Source organism: Schistocerca piceifrons, chromosome 2, assembly GCF_021461385.2.
Source record: "Schistocerca piceifrons isolate TAMUIC-IGC-003096 chromosome 2, iqSchPice1.1, whole genome shotgun sequence".
In the NCBI taxonomy this organism is placed as follows: domain Eukaryota; kingdom Metazoa; phylum Arthropoda; class Insecta; order Orthoptera; family Acrididae; genus Schistocerca; species Schistocerca piceifrons.
Window position 1 is genome coordinate 626,851,420 of NC_060139.1, and position 22,539 is coordinate 626,873,958.

General features: G+C 44.5%; 1 protein-coding gene across 8 annotated transcripts in view; it reads left to right on the forward strand.

The window, feature by feature from the left end:
* LOC124774969 (protein muscleblind-like) overlaps positions 1 to 22,539 on the forward strand; it is a 599,391-nt gene that overhangs the window by 132,813 nt on the left and 444,039 nt on the right. The gene's annotated exons all lie outside the window — the stretch shown is intronic.

A 22,539-nucleotide genomic window follows, 5' to 3' on the forward strand; every position in this document is an offset into this window, starting at 1 on the left:
GCTTTCAAAGATTAAAAACCTCTTCAGCAAGCAAGAGCTACTATCATAAATTTTTTTCTTGCAGCACTAAATTTTGCCGAGAATAATGTACGTAAGTAAGCACTGCAATATACAATACATTTTGTTAACCGTTATAGGTGTTACCTTCAGCGACAATGTTTCTCTGCTGCTCATCTTTTATTCCTTATTTTGTTACTGCAGTAAATAACAAAACTCATAGATTGTAGTGGATACTGAAAATCGTAATACCAATTCAGGTGACGTTTGTAAAACAGGTACCAGTTAAACGACAGTAACGACACTAATAGTAATAGCAGATGACATTCGAAAGGGAGATTCCGGTCAACACGGTTGAACTACGTAATAAAACAGTTATTCCGGTATGGCCTAGGTTCATGAATTAATTTACTTTCATAATTTCTTAAAAGTATGTTCCTGTGTATTTTTCGATATTTTACAGCATAATGTACAAGGCTAGAAGTTTCTTTCAAGCTGTCTCATAAGTTTTCCTCTCGTTATGACTGAATTTGATCAGTCGAAGTAACACGTCATGTTTTTTTTTCTGTGTTTCACTCCCGATATTGTTATTGAGGTGACTAGTCGCTGGAAGCACAGCACTGAACGTGGAATCAATTTTTACAATCTATTTTCTTGATGAATGGGGTGACACAGTGAAAGGTCAAGCTACCATCGTTCATTACGGTGCTTGGATCCAACCTCAACAGAATTGTGACTGGTCTGATTTATACGCCTGTGAATTCGATACCTCTAACCAAAAACTTGCCGAGACTCGTAGGATCTATAGGCTGCTGTTTGCAGTTGTACAGAAGCTGGTTCTCCGTTTCTAAACACAGTTATTCGTCCGTTAGCGGGCAATTATTCATTGGTGTGCTCAGAATGCAATAAAGAAAATTTGATGCGTGTTTGTTTACATACTTAAAATAAGATAACTACGATGTAGCTGTAGGATTTTCCAATATCATTTCCATTTCTGGAGATTCCTTCCTATGTTCCCATAAATCTACATATGGTCACAACGCGTAGTGGAATCACTAGGCAACCTATTAGGATAGTTCTGAGAAACGCTTTTGCATCTGTAAAAGAAACTTTTGTGCGAGCTATTCTGATGTACTGGGCACAGTACTGCATCACTCCACATATGTTTTGTTACTGACATTACTAGTCAGACAGATTTGTTAAATCAAGAAAGTTTCCCAAATTTACAATAAAACTGTCAATGTTCAGAGAAGCTAGTGTGTAAGGTCGAGCTTCTGATCCAAATCACTAGCCCACCCAGAGGAATTCACATTAAAGCGTAGAGTGAACCAGTCCAATAGACCAGTGCATCCTTTCAATCTACCAGGACGATATGATAAATTCTTTCATTTCGTTTCAGTTTCTCTTCTTTCTGGTTTCCCGTTTCTCCTGTTAATGGGCTCTGAGCACTATGGGACTTAACATCTGTGGTCATCAGTCCCCTAGAACCTAGAACTACTTAAACCTAACTAACCTAAGGACATCACACACATCCATGCCCGAGGCAGGATTCGAACCTGCGACCGCAGCAGTCGCGCGACTCCGGACTGAGCGCCTAGAACCGCTTGACCACCGCGGCCGGCTTCTCCTGTTATTTCTATGTTTCCTCCCCTTGCAAATACCATAATTCGCCATTGAAACTGTGACAATTTCATTAATACTACTTATCAATGTACATATGTAAACTTTCTGATCAAAAGTAATTGGACACCCCAATGTAGCGTGGAATTGAACACCAGCAAAACAACGAGGCGGGAAATGTGTTGTCAGGAGAGAAGCAGTAAAATGGGCCAGTTAGGAGAGCTCATTGACTTCGAACGTGGAGTAATCATTGGATATCACCTGAGTAACAATTGGCCAGGGACATTTCAGTCCTTCTAAAGATGCCCAAGTCGACTGTCGGTGATGCGATTGTGAAGTGTAAAGGAGAGGGAACAACCACGGCTGAACCAAGACCAAGGAGACCTTGTCTATTGGCGGAGAGGAACCGTCTAGCATTGCGGGGGTGATTGTACAAAATCACATGAAATCAGCGAAAGGTATTACTTGTAAGCTCCATACTGCTGTCAGCTGTCCTGCTAACACAGTGACTGTGCGTAGGGGGTTAAAAAGTGCGGGATGCAGCTCTTCATAAACCACAGATGTCAGCAGTCAATGACAAGCGACGCCTGAGGCGTTGTAAAGAGCAATTCCAGTGGAAAAGAAGATACAGAGTGATGAATCACGTTATAGCTTGTACCAATCCGATGGAAGCGTTTGAGTTTGGCAAATGCCTAGAGAACGTTACCTGTCACAGACATGATACATAAATTGGAGTTGCAATCATTTCGTTGCGACGGGATCTTCTCATGAAATTTCAGTCACCAGTTTTCTCCTCCGATTGCGTAAACATTCTGTTGGCACGTACCTACAGAGGGAGAAATGATCATCACGATAAAATAAGAGAAATCAGGGCTCGTACAGAAAAATTTAAGTGCTCGTTTTTCCCGTGTGCCGTTCGAGAGTGGAACGGTAGAGAGACAGCTTGAAGGTGGTTCATTGAACCCTCTGCCAGGCACTTTATTGTGAATAGCAGAGTAATCACGTAGATGTAGATGTATACCTGCCATTCTAGTGCCAACAGTGAACCACGGAGGAACGGTATTAGGGTATGAGGTTATTTCCGTGGTTAGGGTGTGCTCTCATCATTACGTTTGAGAAAACGCTAAATGCGGAATGGATCAGAACACATTTTAAAGCATTGTACACTGCGGACAGTAGAGAAACAGCTCAGAGACGATGATTGTATCAGCATGGCAGAGCATCCTGTCATCAAACAATATCTATGAGATTCTAGTTTATCAACAATAACATTCCTAAAATGGACTGGCCTGCCCAGAGTCCCTACCTGAACCCAGTCGAACACCTTTGAGATGGCCGGCCAGGGTGGCCGAGCGGTTCTAGGCGCTACAGTCTGGAATCGCGCGACCGCTACGGTTGCAGGTTCGAATCCTGCCTCGGGCATGGATGTTTGTGATGTCCATAGGTTAGATAGATTTAAGTAGTTCTAAGTTCTAGGGGACTGATGACCTCAGAAGTTAAGTCCCATAGTGCTCAGAGCCATTTCTGAAACTTTGGGATGGGTCAGATCGCAGACTTCGCTTCTTCCCCATCCTCCAGCGTCTAGCATCTCTGGTTTCGGTGCTTGAAGTAAAATTGGCTATCATCCTCCACAAACTTTCAGACACGTCAATGAAAGTGTCCTCAGCAGAGGTCAAGCTGTCATAAAGGTGAAGAGTGGACACACTCGTTAATGTCCACTAATATGTGTCCGGATACTTCTGATCAGATAGCGTACCCCACAAGACGCTGTGCAGTCATGTATGGGGGTTCTTCGCATCAGTATTAGTCAACATCTACCCTGCTCTGTTCGGGTATTGAGCGAGGGAAACTGATAGTATCGTCTTACACATACCCTAGTCTGTTTTATCATGTTATATCTTGGCGTACCTGTGGCGTACGTTGGCCGCTCATGAAGCCACCCCAAGACATCAGGGAACCCCCCCACCTTGCTGCACTCTCTGGGCAGTGTGTGTAATGCGTTCAGGCTGACCAGACTGCCTCCAAAAACGTCTCCGACGCTGTCTGATTGAGGGTATATGGAGTCTCGTTTGTGAACAGAACTTGATGCCAATTCAGACGAGTCCACTCAGCATGTTGTTGGGCGCATCTGTACCGCCCTGCATAGTGTCTAGATGTCAAAGTTGGATCTCGCCGTGGACGTTGGGAGTGAACTTGCAACTCATGAAATCTATTTCGTACGGTTTGAGTCGAAACACAGCATCCTGTGCTGCACGAAAATCATTATTCAGCATGGTAGCGTTCCTTTCAGGGATCCTCCGAACTGAAATCCGCAAGTAACGGTAATCTGTTGCAGCAGCAGCCTTTGGGCGGCCTGAGTGAGGCAAATCATTGACCTTTCCTGTTTCTCTCTACCTCCTCCATGTCCGAACAACACCGCTTTGGTTCACTCTGAGACCTCTGGAAACTTCCCTTGAGTGAAAGCCCTTCCTGACACAACGGAACAATTTGGGTACTAATTAAACTTCGGAATTGACTTTCCAGGCATGCCGGAGCTACAGATAACACAAGTACTGTACTTCCTTCCTCGTGTTATGACTGGGACTGATCGGCTGTCTTACCCACTCCATCTGATAGACACTGCGCAAGCGCAGTTGATTACATCTTTGTAACAACCTAAGGGACTTGGTTATTGATGCAATATACACATTTAACGTCACTGTTCAGGAGAGCTTGGAAGCAAGGTGTTGCAACACTTTTTTTGATTGTGTTTGCTCCATCTCACTGACCCTCCTCATCCTATACTGCAACAGATTTTATGAAATTTTTAGTGGATTCACTTATATCCCTCACTCAGAGAGTTTCCAGTCTGACATAGTGTTCCGTTTTTATAATGGCGTCACTGCCCAGGGCTCGTTAAAAGTTTCGTGAGTGCTGTTAACCCATCCGGGATTTGCAGATATGACTGTCCCTAAGTGATAGCAGGAGTTTGTAGAGAGACGGGTAGCTCGTGCAGGATTAAGGTACGTTTCTGCAGACAAATGTATTGCGTATCTGAATGCTTAGTCGGCAGATGGCACGGGAAGGACCTTCACAGGCAGACAGATAGATGTCTTAACTGACATAGGAAGGTTGCGGCATGCCACCGGCGCTATTCAGACACGGGCTGTTGACGTGAAACGGTCCGTGAACAATACACCAGAGGCTGAACAGTATTTTCAGCAAGTGTACTGGTCGACAAGGCATTTTCCGTTCGCTGGTCACTACGGTTTTGGCTGTAGACGCGAAACGGTCGGAGACAATGCGCCGGAGGCCTAACAGTATTGGCAGTAAACGTACTGGTAAGGTATTATGTGCTCGCCCGTTACTACATACTTATTCACACTCGTTGCGTCCTTTGAATAAGCAAGTCGTCTATACGTCTAGAATAGTATTCTGGGAGACCAAATCTCTATGCCGGACTCAAACCAGAAACAGAATTTTGCCCTATTTGAAAGGCGATATAGCGTTTGCACAATCTGACCATGGCTCTTGGTGCGATTCAAAGCTTTTTTTCTTGAAGGAATGCGTAGGGGAAAGATACTAAAAGGTAACAAGAGGGCCATTAGTGCAAATGGTTTCCTACAAACAAACTGGTTGCTTCTGTCAACTTTTAAATTTTGGATAGTAAACCATGCATCTTCAATACAGCAGATTAGCATGTAACTTAATTTTATCCATTTTTGCAGTGTTTCTTCCTTGACTGTATTACTAATGTAATAATAAAGCATTAAATTGGAATACTCATCATTTTTGTGCCACTGAATTTTGCATAACGTTCAACGCTATCTGATACCGGTGACTGAAACTACATAAATTATTAAGAATCACAGAAGAAGCAGGATACAGTTATATACTTACAACTTCGTACTGATGAGCGTTCAAAAACAAGAAACAGTTCTTAAATCAAGATTCAAACTCTTAAAATCTCGTTTTTGTACGTCTTTAAAACTGCGAAGTATCCTTCCACTTTATTTTTATATTTTTGTAATCCTTATTCCAAAGAAACTGTAAAAGAGAGTTATAGACGTTGTATATCTTGGTAAAAGTGGCAGGATAAAACTTTCAGAGCGACCTTGAAACAGTTCTTTTTTTTTCACAAGTAACTTTCATATTCTACAGTTTGAAAGTCGATTTAACACATATTTTCCGCCTAAGCTTAAATTATTGGTAGAAGTGAGGCAAAAAATTAGTAGTGAACGTTGAATGTCGTTCGAGTTCCTTCTTGATACACAGCTTTAATCTGTCAGGAAGTTTTGAGTGAATATTGAATTGCACGAACATCTTTCAGGCCTAAAAATTCATCTGTTTATGTTCACGTACACAATCTGCACAAAAAGCATTATGTGAGTTTTGCCAAACAAAAAACATTTGCATTTAGCAGAACAAGGCAGACTATGAAAGATAACAGTGCTTTTTCTGTATGAATCATAAGTTTCATTACTCTGATAAATAGTAAAATATGTGTTACTAGTTTGGATTTATGGAAGTTAGACATGGACTTTTAACGTGAAAAATCATTCAAAAACTGAAAGGCGCGCAGGGAACAGTGGATAGTTTCATGTGGGAAGTTAATAGGAGACATGGGAAAAAATACATGCTTCAGGAAACAATGTGAAGTGGAGACGTCAATATGAGTGTAATGAAAATGGAGTGCAGCCAGGGAAATTGATGGTTGCTGAACTAAGGAAGTTCTCTGAAAGATTACAACAGGTAAGGAAAGATGGAGACGACTGGTTAACGGGCAGTGGATAGGTGACATTAGTAAACAAATAGAGGAACTATGCATGAGTAAAGCTGAATGTCCAGATGCATGGGGAACTCTAGAGAAAGCATTTATCCAACACTGCATGTCAAGAGCTTGATTACGATGATTATGATGACAATTATGTCATACAAAAATCAGTAGGTATACGCTTGCCATGTGATTGTATTTTGTACCGTTTGTACAGACAAGGCTGTCCTTTTTTAAGAGAACATTTTATGAATAATTTTCGTCTACACACATATTCAAAAAGAAAACACAAGCTGTAATAGATTGGAGTGACTTTACTTTACGCAAGATGACACCAGGGTGTGGAATGTGGACAAACATGCCTTGTTCGGTAACTTGTATTCTCGCAGGTTACGTGTCAGTAAAGACTAGCTAGGTTCGCTATCAGGTGCAGCTGACTGTGCACACTGATTGCTTCACACGCTTTGCCTCAGGCTTCACTGGATGGCGAGAAGGCAAAGTGACCACTCTCCTTGTAGTTTCCTCGCTCCAGTTCCTCCAAAGTTGATCTCGCGAAACTGAGCAGACCCGTTCCTGACTCTCTTTATATAATCTGATTTTAATTTCGAAGCCCACTTAAAAAAAGTAGTTAATCTGGCGCTATGCAAAGTCTCAAACATCCTGTGCATTCGGTGCGTTACGGACTGTAGGCTTGAGTCTAACAAGATTCAGAAAACTAAAAAACGGTTCAAACGGCTCTAAGCACTATGGGACTTGACATCTGAGGTCATCAGTCCCCTAGATTTAGAACTACTTAAACGTAGCCAACCTAAGGACACCACACACATCCATGCCCGAGGCAGGATTCGAACCTGTGACGGTAGCAGCAGCGCGGTTCCGGACTGAAGGGCCTAGAACCGTTCGGCCACAGCGGCCGGCGATTCAGAATACTATTTGATGTCTGTCGTTCAGCGCAACCCACGGCGCCTGATAAAAGGGATGGATTTTAATAGTCTGACTAAGCGAATCACTCACAAGAACAGAATAACCTTCCTCGTTATTGTCGAAATCAATTGGAAACGCTACCACCTTACTCTTCTTTCCAGCTCTAATGATGTCACTGCCACTGACATCGACCCAGAACCATAAAAACATTCGTTTACACAGTCATCCGGATTTTCATCCTCACTAGGAACGTCTGAATAATCATCGTCCGTCCAAAGGTATTTCATATTCGTTTACTTCCTTCTGTTTTCTGAACAAGACCACCCCTAAAAGTACGAGGCACTTCAAGAAGAAAATAGTAGCTACTTCAAGTATCGAAGTACAATCAAAATGCTAAGTAAGGAAAGAGCACACGAAGGTAGTCGAGTTTGATACATTGATTACTAATGTGAACACCTAAACAGAGGAAATAGTTAAAATATTTCACGGTAGATGGCATCTGTACATGGCGAGTAGAAAACACGAGTTATCTCGAGATCCCTCTGTAACGGATGGCGCGCGAAACCTGAGTAAACTCGGAAGCCATCCGCAATGTGTTAACTACTCATCGCGTCATAATTGAAGAAGAATCGGGAGCAGAAATCACCTGTAACCTTTCGGGGTGATGGGAGAAACAATGAAAAAAGTATGATGGTTCGACGGGTATTCGAAATAATCTCTTCCGCACTACTAAATAATAAGCAGGTACAGTGGATGTAACTTCTGAATTTCCAGTGACGTGCAGGAAATGCTGCTGACTATTGGACTTTGAAATAAGTTTAAAAGATACCCCCATTTTAGTAACAATTTCGTCCTTGAAGAAACACTACCGCGAAGCTGACTTTTGCAAATTTCGGTCAGTTGACATACTTGACTCGCGCACTAGCTTTTACCGCCGGAATGACGACTTTTCAGTTCATTACAGTGAAAATGAACTCAGGGAATACTTTGCACGTCACACACGGTAAAAACGTGTAAATTCCATTTATCTGCAAAAGAACGAAATGCCGTGTAACGGAAGCGTCGGAAGCTCCGAGCGCTGACCGCGGACGATGGTGTTGCCCATAGGGAGGCTGCAACGACAGAAATTGTAGCGAAGGTTCAAATGGTTCAAATGGCTCTGAGCACTATGGGACTCAACTGCTGAGGTCATTAGTCCCCTAGAACTTAGAACTACTTAAACCTAATTAACCTAAGGACATCACACACATCCATGCCCGAGGCAGGATTCGAACCTGCGACCGTAGCGGTCTTGCGGTTCCAGACTGCAGCGCCTTTAACCGCACGGCCACTTCGGCCGGCTGTAGCGAAGGTTTCGGAGGGTCGACGATTAGTGCTATGGCCACAGCTGTCAGTTTCTCTCAAAAACAAATCTCCACTTTCACACACTACTTTCAAGTAAGCAAAGATTCCTTTCTCGGTGAAAAGATGGCCAACTGAAACTCAGTCCAGTTCCATTAAGACTAAAGAACTACCCTGAAACACGGACAGAAATATAACAAACAATAAAAATGTGGTGCAGACGCGAGCGCTATTGCATTTCTGCTGCATATCGACATTGAGACAGTTGCTCGGCATTGTTATTCAACGACGACTGAGGTGACAAAAGGTGTGGGATACCTCCTAATACCGTGTCGGACCATCTTTTGCTCGGCGTAGTGAAACAATCGACGTGTCATGGACTAGACAAGTCGTTGCAAGTTCCCTACAGAAACACTGACCCATGCTGCCTCTACAGCCATCCATAATTGCCAAAGCGTTGCCGCTGCAGGATTTTGACCTCGCAATTATGTCCCGTAAATGTTCTTGGTGGTCAACTCAGTCTCTCGAATTGGCCAGGAAGTTCATCAAACCAGTCGCGGAAAATTGTCGCCCGTTGACTTAGCGCATTGTCACCCGCTGAAATCCCATCGTTGTTTGGGAACATGGAGTCCATGGATGGCTGCAAATGGTCTCCAAGTAGCAGAACATAACCATTTCCATTCCGTGACCGGTTTAGTTGGACCAGAGGACTCCGGTTCAGTTGGACCAGAGGATTCAATCCATTCCATGTAAACACAGCCCACACCATTATGGATCCACCAACAGCTTTCAAAGTGCCTTATTGACAACTTGGGTCTATGACTTCGTAGGATCTGCGCCACACTCAAACCCTACCATCGTCAGCGCTTACCAACTGTACTCATCTGACCAGGCCACGGTTTTCCAGTCGTCTAGAATCCAACCGATACAGTCACGAGCCCAAGAGAGGCGCAGCAGGCGATGTCGTCCAATTAGCAAAGGCACACGTGTCCGTCGTCTACTGAAGTAGACAATTAACGCCAAATTTCCACGCTTTGTGCTAACGGATACGTTCGTCGTACGTCCCACATCGATTTCTGCGGTTATTTGGCGCAGTGTTGCCTGTCTGTTAGCACTGACAACTCTACGCAAACGCCGCTGCTCTCGGTCGTTAAGAGAAGGCCGTCGGCCACTCCGTTATCTATGGTGAGAGGTAATGCCTGGAATTTGGTATTCTCGGCACACTCTCGACACTTTGGATCTCGGAATATTGAATTCTCTAACGATTTCCGAAATGGAATACCCAACGCCTCTATCTTCCACGTAGAAATTCTGTTAATTCCCGTCATGCGGCCGCAATCATGTTGGACATCTTTTCTTATGAATCACCTGTGTACAAATGACAACTCCGGCAAAGCACTGTGTATGCGATACTACCGCCATCTGCAAATGTGCACCTCGCTATCCGGTGAGTTGTCGCCACAGTGTAGTGCGGTATCGATATGACCACAGTGTCGATTGTTACTCTGCTGCGACAGAACAGCGTCAAAGTGACGTCACTACTGCAGTTAAATCGCGGCGGTGTTTCGTAAGAGTACTGACTGACGAGAGTGGCGGATACTTTTAAGCAGCCTGAAGGCTTTTGGCAGCGAAAGCGGCCAGGCGACCGACCAGTGGCGATGCTAATGAGGCGCAACCACGAGCGAATACCGCCAGCACCGAGCGCGAGAGCCGGCGCTGCGCTTCCCGGGGCTGCAGCGCGGCGGCGCTGGCGGCGCGAGAGCTGGCAACGCCGGGACAGCGCGGCGTGGCCGGCTGCCGGCTGCAGCGCGTCTCGCCCGCCCGCCTCGCCGAATTAATTTGGCCGAGGCGAGGCGAGCCGAGCCGAGGCGCGCGCGCAGGGCCAGGCGATATTGCCGGCCAGCGACAGCGGTTAGCCTTGGGGCCGCAGCAGCAGCAGCGCCTTCTGCCGTCCTGCCTCTGGCCCACGCCTCCTGCCCCACTCTCGTCTTATTACCTTCTCCAGCGTCCTCTTGTCCGTGAAGTTGCGGTTTCGACAATTGTCGGTGGCTCAGTGATCGCCGTGTCCCCACCTCCTCACTTCCCTATGGTCTCGCTTCGAGCCTCGGTTGATCCTACGACTTTCACCCATCACTTCTTATTTCTCGTTGTTTTTGTAGTGAAAAATGCCGAGTTGCACCATAGTTCTGGATGTGCGTTAAACTATAGGTCCCCCTAAAACTACGAAATAGCAGTGCCTGTGTTATTAAGAAGTATGCTGCAGTACTCCTTCGGACAGACATGCATTGTACTTCCTAATAAGACAAGCACTACTGTTTCGTACTTATTCACTAATACCAGCCTCTCGACTCCCAATAAATATGTCCTTCCTGGTCGCAATATAAGTAACGTACGAGTGCAGGTTGTGACAAATGGACGACAAAATATAGAAGTTTCAGCGTGGCCGTGATTCGTGCACAGATAGCCGAAGCAGTTAAATTCAGTATATCCTATGTTATCCAAGGATTTCTAGTAGGCCTTGTCTATTTACGTATTTGATCTTCTGCTGCCTTCATTATTTCATCTCTTACAGCTGCCCATCCCTCTTCTACTATATTCATTTCCCCTGTTCTAGGCATCTGTCAACCGATGCTCGCTCTGAAACTCTCAGCAACCTCTGGTTCTTTCAACTTATCTAGGTCCCGTCTCCTTAATTTCCTACCTTTTTGTAGTTTCTTCAGTTTTAATCTACATTTCATAACCAATAAATTGTGGTCAGAGTACAGATCCGCTCCTCGAAACGTCTCACAATTTAAAATCTGGTTCCTAAATCTCTGTATAACCACTATATAATCAATCTGAAACCTTCCGGTGTCTCCAGGTCTCTTCCACGTTTGAAAATCTTCTTTTATGATTCTTAAATCAATTGTTAGCCATGATTAAATTATGCTCTGTGCAAAATACTACCAAGCGGCTTCCTCTTTCAGTCCTCCCCCCGCCCCCCCTCCCTCTCTCCATATTCACCTCCTCATTTTCCTTCTCTTCCTTTTCCTACTATCGAATTCCAGTCTGCCATCATAGATAAACTTGCGCCTCTTTTAATTACCTGAATAGTCTCTTTTATCTCACCATACATTTCTTCAATCTCTTCATCATCTGCGGAGCTAGTTGGCATATAAATGTGTACTACTGTGGTGGGCGTGAGCTTCGTGTCTGTCTTGAATGCATTAATGCGTTCAGTACGCTGTTTCATAGTAGCTTACCCGCATTCCTATTTTCTTATTCATTATTAAACCCACTCCTGCATTATCCTTATTTGATTTTGTATTTATAACCCTGTATTCACATCACCAGAAGTCCTATTCCTCCTGCCACCGAACTTCACCAATTTCCACTTTATCTAACTTCAATCTACCCATTTCCCTTTTTAAATTTTCTAACCTACCTGCCAGATTAAGGGGTCTGTCATTTCATGCTCCGACCCATAAAATGTCAGTTTTGTTTCTTCTGATGACGACATCCTCCCGAATAATCTGCGCCCGGCGATCCGAATGGGTGACTATTTTATCTCCGGAATATTTTACCCAAGAGGACGCCATCATCATTTAACCATACAGTAGAGCTGCGTGCCCCGGGAGAAATTATGGCCATTGTTCCCCCTTACTTTCAGCCGTTCGCAGTACCAGCCCAGCAAGGCCGTTTTGGTTGATGTTACAAGGCCAGATCAATCATCCAGACTGTTGCCTTTGCAGCTACCAAAAAGGCTGCTGCCCCTCTTCAGGAGCCACACGTTGTCTGGCCTCTCAACCGATACCCCTCCGTTGTAGTTGCACCTACAGTACGGCTATGTGTGTCGCTAAGGCACGCAGTCCACCCCACCGATTTATTGGGAAGGGGGGAGGGTTCGTATTACTTTGCCGAATCTCTGTACTCCCAAGTCTATAGTTACTATTGCTGCACTGGTTAATAATCCTTTAATTCATTTGTCTCTGTTTTCTAGCCTATTGCAATGCTCCGCTACTATCTTGAGGTTCGTCAAGTCGTTTCACTGTTAAGTCATGGGACGACTGAGATGGTGCAGTGGTAACACCCCGAAGTGTGATTCGGTAGGACGGCATTTCAAATCCACATTCGATCATCCAGACTCAGGTTTTCCGTGATACTCAAAAACCGCTTATGATGAAGGGCAGGATGACCTACTCGAAAGGGCACGGCCGATCCTTTACCAGTCAACGGTTGCGCTCCGTTTCTAATGACATCGTCATGGACAAGGCGTAAATCCTAATCTTCCTTCCTTTCGGGATTCGTGACCAGTATTACACACACACGTTCCTTGGTAGAATTCTCACATTTTTTCCTTCTACAAACGTTTCCATTCAGGTGTGTAGTAGATATTCATGCGTCGACTTGTTTGCCATCCATGTATCACTCTTTTTTTAGAATGGCATTCCACAGTCTCAGCGTCGACCAACATTCAGTAGATCATTTCATCCGTCGTAATTTCTTTCCAATTAATCTTGTGCCTGTTTTATAAACAACGCATTTCATATCCTTTTGTTTGTCTCATCTCTGCTGCTTCAGTATTCCACTTCTTTCTCCCGTGTAGGAGAATGCTCAACATGAAACTTAGTGACTAACATTATGGAAGATAACTGTACTTTCCTTTCATAGAACGATGCTACTACTTTTTATGTGCTCTGTGAGCCTTTTCCAACTTGTTCGTCAATAATTAGTCACCTACGTACGATTATGGGCTCTTCAGCACTTGCAGGACTCTCCGCGTTCAGCAGAGGGACTTTAACCTTGTTTGCTCCCCTATTCTCCCAGCCCCCTCCACCTTTTTGTACTCACTTTCATTTCAGACGTATTTACATTCACGTTGTACCGAGCTTCAAGGCAATTTTCTCTCTCTCTTCTTCACTTTCTACTTGTACGCCAGTAGCCTATAAATCAATGCAAACTACATGTGAGAAAGTACTTGTCATCGTATGGTAGTACGCAATTTTTTTCCATACCACTTAACAGAGAAGGCAGTGGAAGAATGATTGTTCTTGTACAACGGAGCGTGGAGCAGTTAATTTAACGTTATCTTGACGATCGTTGTGTGTATCGTACGTACGTGTATGTCCGCGCGGATATGTACATTCGCGCAACATCACAGAAAATCAGTTTTCTTTGTTTCTCTCCCTCCCCCCTCCCACTCCCACCCCCCCTCTCTCTCTCTCTCTGTGGGTGGGTGGAGTAAGGGTGGGGGAGCACAAGAGGGTTGCGATTTTGTTTGCGTTACGCGTAAGGTAAATTTAAATATGCAACATCACAGACATTCTACGAATCTTCAACCACGCGGTGGTCCTTGAATTGCCTTTCCAGACAGTGAGGTTACGAAACCAGCTTTCAACACCGAACTCCGCTAGAAGGTAACGTCTAGGTGAAAGAGGCCCAATGCTGTGTCCTTGTGCATATGTCCTACAAAAGTCCGCCTCCATTCGCACCACGGAGCGGGAGAGCGCTGAACTAGGGCGATGCACTCCGGGTTCACGTCTCCGCCTGGCCTTCTAGAGTTAGGTTTTCCTTAGTTTCCCGAGAAGCACTTGAAGTGAATGCTTAAACGCTTGCTGTGTTCAAATGACGGTTACATCCTTTCCCCATTATCCTACTGAACTAGTCTTCCGTCGCTAATGACCTCAATGGCGGCGAAACATTAATCATCAACTATCCTTCCTCCCTCTCAAATTCTCGGCCTGACATTTCATGCTGCACAGGAATACATATCTCACTGATCATCCTTATTATCGAGCGACATGGCGAAGTGGCTAGTAATCTGGAGGGAGGACGACGGCTCAAACACGCGTCCGGCCGTCCTGATTTAGGTTTTCCCTGATTTCCCTAAATCGTTTCAAGCAAATGCTGGTATGGTACCTTTGAAGGGACACAGCCGATTTCCTTCCCCAAGCTTCCCTAATCCGAACTTGGGCTCTGTCTCTAATGACATCGTTGTCGACGGGACGTTAAGCACTAATTTCCTCTTCCCTCTCCTCCTCATTATTCTTATTTCTTAGTATTACGTACGGAATTGCTCATCTTCTCTTCGCTATAATTTACGTATATTTAACGTAGGGCACAGTTTATACCACTATATTCCAAGCTTGCGTGCCTGAATCGGTAGAAACAGATCCATTGTAGGACCACTTCGTTGTCCGTCCGCCTCTTAAGATCCCTTTTTCTTAGGAACGGTTAGAGGTATCAATCTGAAATTCGTCAGGCACTAAGGTCTGAGTTCCCCCGGCGATGTAAAAAATTTAAGCTTCTAAGTTAATGCAGTCAAAAGATATGTCCATTTATGTCACATATTTTTGGCAGTCGCAAACTCACTCATAAAAACCTGTAGATGAACTGTCTATAATCATAATTAAGTTTGCACAGAACCCTCCTACCTCGATTCCTAGTCTCACGTGGCCTGTGTTTGATTTTACTATCATCTATATTTGTTATACACGTTTGCATGTTTTTTTTTCTGACAGACTATTCTTCCGTATCCAATCCTATAAACGATCTCTTTAATAGGTTAAAAGCTGCAGAACTTTTCCGTTTAGCCCAAAGGTTTCTGGCTCGTAAGTGTGATTGCTGCTTCTGGTAAGTTAACATTATCGTGACCTGGCTCTTAAGTGTAATTGCTGCTTCTGCTAAGTTAACATTACCGTGACATCCGTGTTACGTTGTGGTGCTTTCTTTGGTCGCATTTGAGAGTCTGACAATCCCATTGGTAGTCTAGTAGTTAACGAGAGTGGTGAATAGTTTCTCACAGTTGTTAGTTATGAGCATCTGTGCACTGTACCTTACAATTCTAGTTATTTATTGAAATGATGAAATTTATGCAGCACTTATTGAAAAATTTTAGGTGTCATTCCGTTTCATCTATCTTAACAATTTCCAGAACAAAAATCATATAGTCACTCCCAAGTTTCACTATGTCGTGTAAAATATTATCTTTTGAGATCATGACAGTCAAACTGAAAAAGACCCATCTACTTATTACGTGAGACATTTCAGACTTCCTCACGATGGACATTCTTGATACTGATTGTTGATGCAACATGCGTGATAGCATTTATTTGTGTTTTCCATCGGTCCTTAGTTGCTTCTCTGTTTTTGGAGAAGTGGTCTATCCACGCAATTAAAGGAACGCTGTTTGTTTTGTGTTACACGCGTTCGGCATCCTTTTAGTTTTCAAGCATTGTATGTGGCCTTTAATTCTTGTTTGTTTTATGTACGTGATACTATATTACAGAGTTTTGTTAGAGAAGGAACAACTTTTTGGAGCGCATGTTTCGAAAGGCTAAAAGACTGTCTATACTACTTATGATTTTATGATCTTATTATTTTATATGTGGTGTCATCCTGGAGATGTACTTGCTTGAACTGCAAACCAATATGTCCGATTTTCGGTGTTTTCGAACGCGTCTCTATAGAACACTTCACTCTCACTGTGTGTTGGTTGTGTATGTTGACCGTATATAGCGTTGGTTTTGCGTGTTTCCCGTACATAGCGTTGCTTGCGTGTGTTTACCGAATACGACGTTGCCAACACACAGGTAAAGTAAGGTGTTGAATTAAAATGTGTAGGAAACTGTCGAAAATCGGGCGTATTGATGTAGCAGCGCAACCAAGAGCAACTCCAGGACGAATGGAATAATAAAATTACGAAATCGTAAATAGAATAATTTAATCTTACGAAAATTGCGCTGTAGAATGGTGTTCCTTACCTAACAACAAGAGAACAACTAAAAAACTGTAATATAGTAACATATCTGGAATAATTATACAACGCAGTTGGTGCACACATAAAGCAAAATATATTACGGGCCACTTACTGTGCACTATAAATAAAAAGAAGAGAAACGCGTATGGCGCGAAACAAGCAGTCTTTCATTTAGTTTCGTAGACGCATCGAATCTCCAAGATACGTGAAAGATTAAACCGTGTTCCCTCTGATGCGCCACGCTGGGGATGTTCGCCTATCCGTAGACCTAAGTTTTGTTGGTACACTCCACTGTTAGTCTTGGTTTCATGTATGTTGTAAAATAAATTAAAAAGGTTTAACATAAATTTACGTGATTTTCCCCACGTAGGAAAGTGGTTAAATTGGTATGCCAAGTTACCGGCTGTTATAGGCTATCCATGGATAGGCGTACTCTTCTAAATGGATATACTAGATGTGACTGATTTCCCAAGTACATCTGATGATGTAATAGTTATTCCTATATCAATTACGTTCGTTGAACGAATGTCAAAAACAGTAAAGTACAGCCTTAGGTAGTCTGCAATCCTTCATACACTCCTGGAAATGGAAAAAAGAACACATTGACACCGGTGTGTCAGGCCCACCATACTTGCTCCGGACACTGCGAGAGGGCTGTACAAGCAATGATCACACGCACGGCACAGCGGACACACCAGGAACCGCGGTGTTGGCCGTCGAATGGCGCTAGCTGCGCAGCATTTGTGCACCGCCGCCGTCAGTGTCAGCCAGTTTGCCATGGCATACGGAGCTCCATCGCAGTCTTTAACACTGGTAGCATGCCGCGACAGCGTGGACGTGAACCGTATGTGCAGTTGACGGACTTTGAGCGAGGGCGTATAGTGGGCATGCGGGAGGCCGGGTGGACGTACCGCCGAATTGCTCAACACGTGGGGCGTGAGGTCTCCACAGTACATCGATGTTGTCGCCAGTGGTCGGCGGAAGGTGCACGTGCCCGTCGACCTGGGACCGGACCGCAGCGACGCACGGATGCACGCCAAGACCGTAGGATCCTACGCAGTGCCATAGGGGACCGCACCGCCACTTCCCAGCAAATTAGGGACACTGTTGCTCCTGGGGTATCGGCGAGGACCATTCGCAACCGTCTCCATGAAGCTGGGCTACGGTCCCGCACACCGTTAGGCCGTCTTCCGCTCACGCCCCAGCATCGTGCAGCCCGCCTCCAGTGGTGTCGCGACAGGCGTGAATGGAGGGACGAATGGAGACGTGTCGTCTTCAGCGATGAGAGTCGCTTCTGCCTTGGTGCCAATGATGGTCGTATGCGTGTTTGGCGCCGTGCAGGTGAGCGCCACAATCAGGACTGCATACGACCGAGGCACACAGGGCCAACACCCGGCATCATGGTGTGGGGAGCGATCTCCTACACTAGCCGTACACCACTGGTGATCGTTAAGGGGACACTGAATAGTGCACGGTACATCCAAACCGTCATCGAACCCATCGTTCTACCATTCCTAGACCGGCAAGGGAACTTGCTGTTCCAACAGGACAATGCACGTCCGCATGTATCCCGTGCCACCCAACGTGCTCTAGAAGGTGTAAGTCAACTACCCTGGCCAGCAAGATCTCCGGATGTGTCCCCCATTGAGCATGTTTGGGACTGGATGAAGCGTCGTCTCACGCGGTCTGCACGTCCAGCACGAACGCTGGTCCAACTGAGGCGCCAGGTGGAAATGGCATGGCAAGCCGTTCCACAGGACTACATCCAGCATCTCTACGATCGTCTCCATGGGAGAATAGCAGCCTGCATTGCTGCGAAAGGTGGATATACACTGTACTAGTGCCGACATTGTGCATGCTCTGTTGCCTGTGTCTATGTGCCTGTGGTTCTGTCAGTGTGATCATGTGCTGTATCTGACCCCAGGAATGTGTCAATAAAGTTTCCCCTTCCTGGGACAATGAATTCACGGTGTTCTTATTTCAATTTCCAGGAGTGTATAATAAAATACATTGCGGTTACGTGCCTCCGAGATACCATCGTCAACAACGCGGAGAGATTAAAAACAGTCACTTTATTTCTTGTGACCGACTTCTGTTTTTTTATACTCGTACATAGCTGTAAACCATAGAGTGCGACGCTAGGGACCTTGTACTGAATGTATCACAATTCCCGGTCGGAGATCAGCACCGGCGGATGTGCTGCTGGGACTCCCTTGGGCTTAGGTGGAATAAATTAAGCATCCGGGAGGAATACATTAAGCTGCTGCGACCTACACGTGGTCTACCCGGAGCGGTAAAGTGAGGCTTGTCGGCCGTATTGCAGTGTTGAAGGGAGCGGAGTTTATACGCTGTAATAGCCAAGGCTCTGCAGTGCCTTTGCTGTGCGTCCAGATCCAAACAAAACTGCGTTAAGGGTCGGTTTTCGTTATAAGATTCTCGCGAGCAGCTTGGAAAAGAAGGTCTGCAATCTACGTTGAGTGTTCGTCGCATCGCTTTAGATTATTCGAAATTAGCAGGCCTATGTCCTCAGTCTCCTTTGTGCGTCATCCTGTAGCCGATCAGACTTATTTATCGACAAAGAAATAAACCATCAATATTAACTACCTTGACACCAGAAACTGCCTCAGATGAAATGAGTTTGCGTTTTATTAATTTCAGTGCCTTGTATTAAAAATGTTTTTCTTGAGTTGTTTATAATATAACTTGATGCGAGGTGTAATGTACTCGTATAATTACAGTGTTTGGTATTACCTGAAGGGAATAAATTAAAACGTGTAAAGTAATAGGAAAAGTTCGGAAATCTCTTTCTCGACATGCCTCCGTTAAATATTCGGAATGGATACATGTACCGCATCCACAGTCGATAAACAATAGAGGATATCCTAGAGCAACAAGTGTTGGAAATCAGTCGAATAAGCGTATTAAATGATTCTGTTCCTTATTTTGAAAGATAAACGCTATCTTTCAGAATAAAATTCAGTCTTTCTCTGCACGCATATTTTTACTTCGCTTTACCGGTTTCAACAGATTAATGTGTCCGCGTTAGTATCTATTTAGCAGATGCCAATATCTTCAGCACAGAAGCATAACACCAATGCAAGTCCAATTATGTTCACCTTGCGTATGGTTATTATAAACACGTATTGACAGATTGGTAATGTACAGTAAACGAGTCACAGTTATGTACATTTGAGACCGCAGAAATGGTATATTTTCAAAGTGGGATATGAATGCACTTTGGTAGAGGACAGGCTACACAGGCTGTATGCTGGGCTTTGCTTGCAGGGGGAGAGCAGTGACGTTCTTGCGGGTCAGCCACCTGCAGCGAGCCGCCCTAAGAAGATTTGGCGGAGCGGCTGCAGGAGGGACGGAGCTATCGAGCCGGCCCTATTTGCATGGAAACAAGCCCAGCCGTGTCCGCGCACGGGCTCCGGCCTGCGCCTAATGCGCTGCAATTATTCCTGTTTGCGCAGCAGCAAATTAAAGCGGCCAAATATTCGACAATTACCTGTCCATGAGCCATTACGCTGCCCTAAAGAAGCCATTAGTCTGCCAGCCTGGCTGTATTTGCCGCAGTTCTAACTTTCTCGATACCGTCAGTCTTTTCTCTACAAACGGAGTCCTTCGCAGAATGCAATAAAGGTTTAGTAAGTGCGTTGGGAACATTCTAGTACAATAAATTGAAATCGAAAACAGTTGTGTGCATCCTAGATCGTTCGGAAAGTAAAGAAAAACTTTTTTTCCCTACGGAACTTTTATTTGGTGTAATTAAACGAAACAATATTCTACATACAACTTGACTCCCAAGCTACTTTTCTACGTAGTCACTGTTCAAATTTAGGCACTTTTCGTGCCGTTTCATCAGCTTTTCTCTGCCTTCTGCATACTCAGTTGCTCTCAAGTTGTTGAGCCACTTCTTTAAGTTCATCATCACTTCTGTAGCTTTGTCCACTCAAAAAATATTTATATTTGGCGAATAAATGATAATCACCTGGGGCCAAGTGGGACCTGTATAGCAGATATTGATACCTTTCCCACTGAAACCGCTGACCCAAGTCCTGCGTCAATCCCGCTGCATGCGGACGTGCATTATCGTAAAGGAGGATCATTCCACCGGTTAGCATTTCGTGCCACTTGTTTTATTGGCGAGGCGAAGTCGCTGAAGCGCCTGACCATAGGCCACTGCATTTATAGTCTCACCCCTAGGCATCTAGTCGACGAGCGTGACCCCCTTACGGCCGGCTACTGTGGCCGAGCGGTTCTAGGCGCTTTAGTCCGGAACCGCGCGCCTGCTACAGTCGCAGGTTCGAATCCTGCCTCGGGCTTGGATGGGTGTGACGTCCTTAAGTTAGTTAGGTTTAAGTATTCAAAGTCTAGGGGACTGATGACCTCAGATGTTAAGTCCCATAGTGCTTAGAGCCATTTGAACCATTTTGAACACCCTTAAGATGGCAAAACACCGTAGCCATAATTTTTCTGATGCCCAAAATTTCTTGTTTTTCGGTTTCGTTGGGGATTACGAATGATCCCATACCATTGAGTGATGTGATATCCAAGTCTCATCACCAGAAATTCATCACGATCTTTTTCATAGCGACTAAGAAATGTCAGTGAAACTGCCATTCGTTTGGTTTTGTGTTCGTCTGACAAAATTCGAGGAACCCATCTGCCACACACTTTTTACAGTCCAAATCTGCCCTGACAGTCTCGTACAACATAGTTCTTGAACTGTCTGGAAAAAATCAGTACATTCCACTAATTGTAAAACGCCCATCTTCTTGGATTTTTGTTTTAATCCTTGCTTTGAGTTCGTCAGTCGCCACTAAGGATCGGCCGTGCTATCTTCATCATGAACATTCTTCCGCCCGCCATTAAACGTGATACATCACTTCCGAACTGACGCTTAGTTCATCACATTACCGTAAACCTCAGTTATCTGGTAATAAATTTCTGTGGGTCGGACGTTTTGTGCGTTTAAAAAGCGGATAACACTGCGCACCTCACGCTTGGTGGGATCGCCAGTTTCGTCACACATGTTGAAGTCGCACAGCGAAGCAGTATGCAACCGTACTGGTTCATATCTGGCGCCAAACTGGAGCGGATGAGTACCAAGGTCAGTGGACGGTCGGCGGTGGTGGTGGGGGGCTGCGGTCACGTGTCAAAATGAAACATTCTTTATTTTTCGAATGACACTTAGACATACACTCAGTGACATGTAGAGACCAAATGCGTAGTGAAAGCATTTCCGTTCAACCACTGTTTTATGTACGAGATCCATCTTTTGCCAATGTCAAAGTACAGTGAATCAACGTGAAAACTCTTGCGTCACAGTTACCAAATGACGGTAATCGAAATGTCTCGTTACTTGTTAAGCTTCTCGTCTCGTTGTGGACGAAGCACTAGCTCTCTAACACAGAGATAGGCAGAGTGCTGTCTGAGAACAAATTATATTCTGATTGAGAATTTAGGAAGAGAGAGTCCAGATCACCGTCCAGTCATTCAGATTTGTAATTTCCTCGGTTTCATTAAACCAGTTAAAGTCATTTCTGGGATCTGTCCTTAGCCAAGACTGAGCTCTTGTTCTTTCTCCAATGACTTCATCGTAGAAATGACATTAAATATTGATCTTACTTTCTCGTTTCTAAGCTTCAGTTTGCAGTTTTTGGAGTGCAGCGAGAGATGTTTTACAGATTTACGTCGCGTTGATATGACGCATAATTGATGTAGTAGAATCATCAGTGGGTGTTTAGATGCACCAACAACTTAAAAACTTCTCTCTCATTCACTAAACCACACCCTGCATTAACTTTTACAGTATCACATTCACTTTTCAAACAGAATGTTCTTTTGCAGAGCTACTTACGCGGACGTTAATTTTGTTCACTATTCTACAAGTCTGAAGCGTTTATTTGTTGGAAATAGTCACATCATTTTGGAAATTTAACATTTTTCAAATGTGAAATAATCTTCTCAGTAAATTACCTTCTTTTCGGCCTACCGTATGGCTTAGTTTTCTTCAATCGATACGATACATTTGGTGCCTTGGAGTGCTTGGGAAGAGCCTGTTAGATGTCTTCCACATGTTCTAGCATTACATGCCTTCATATCTACGCTACCCAATTCCATACGACCATTGTACCACTTGCGTATCGGCAACAGAAATGAT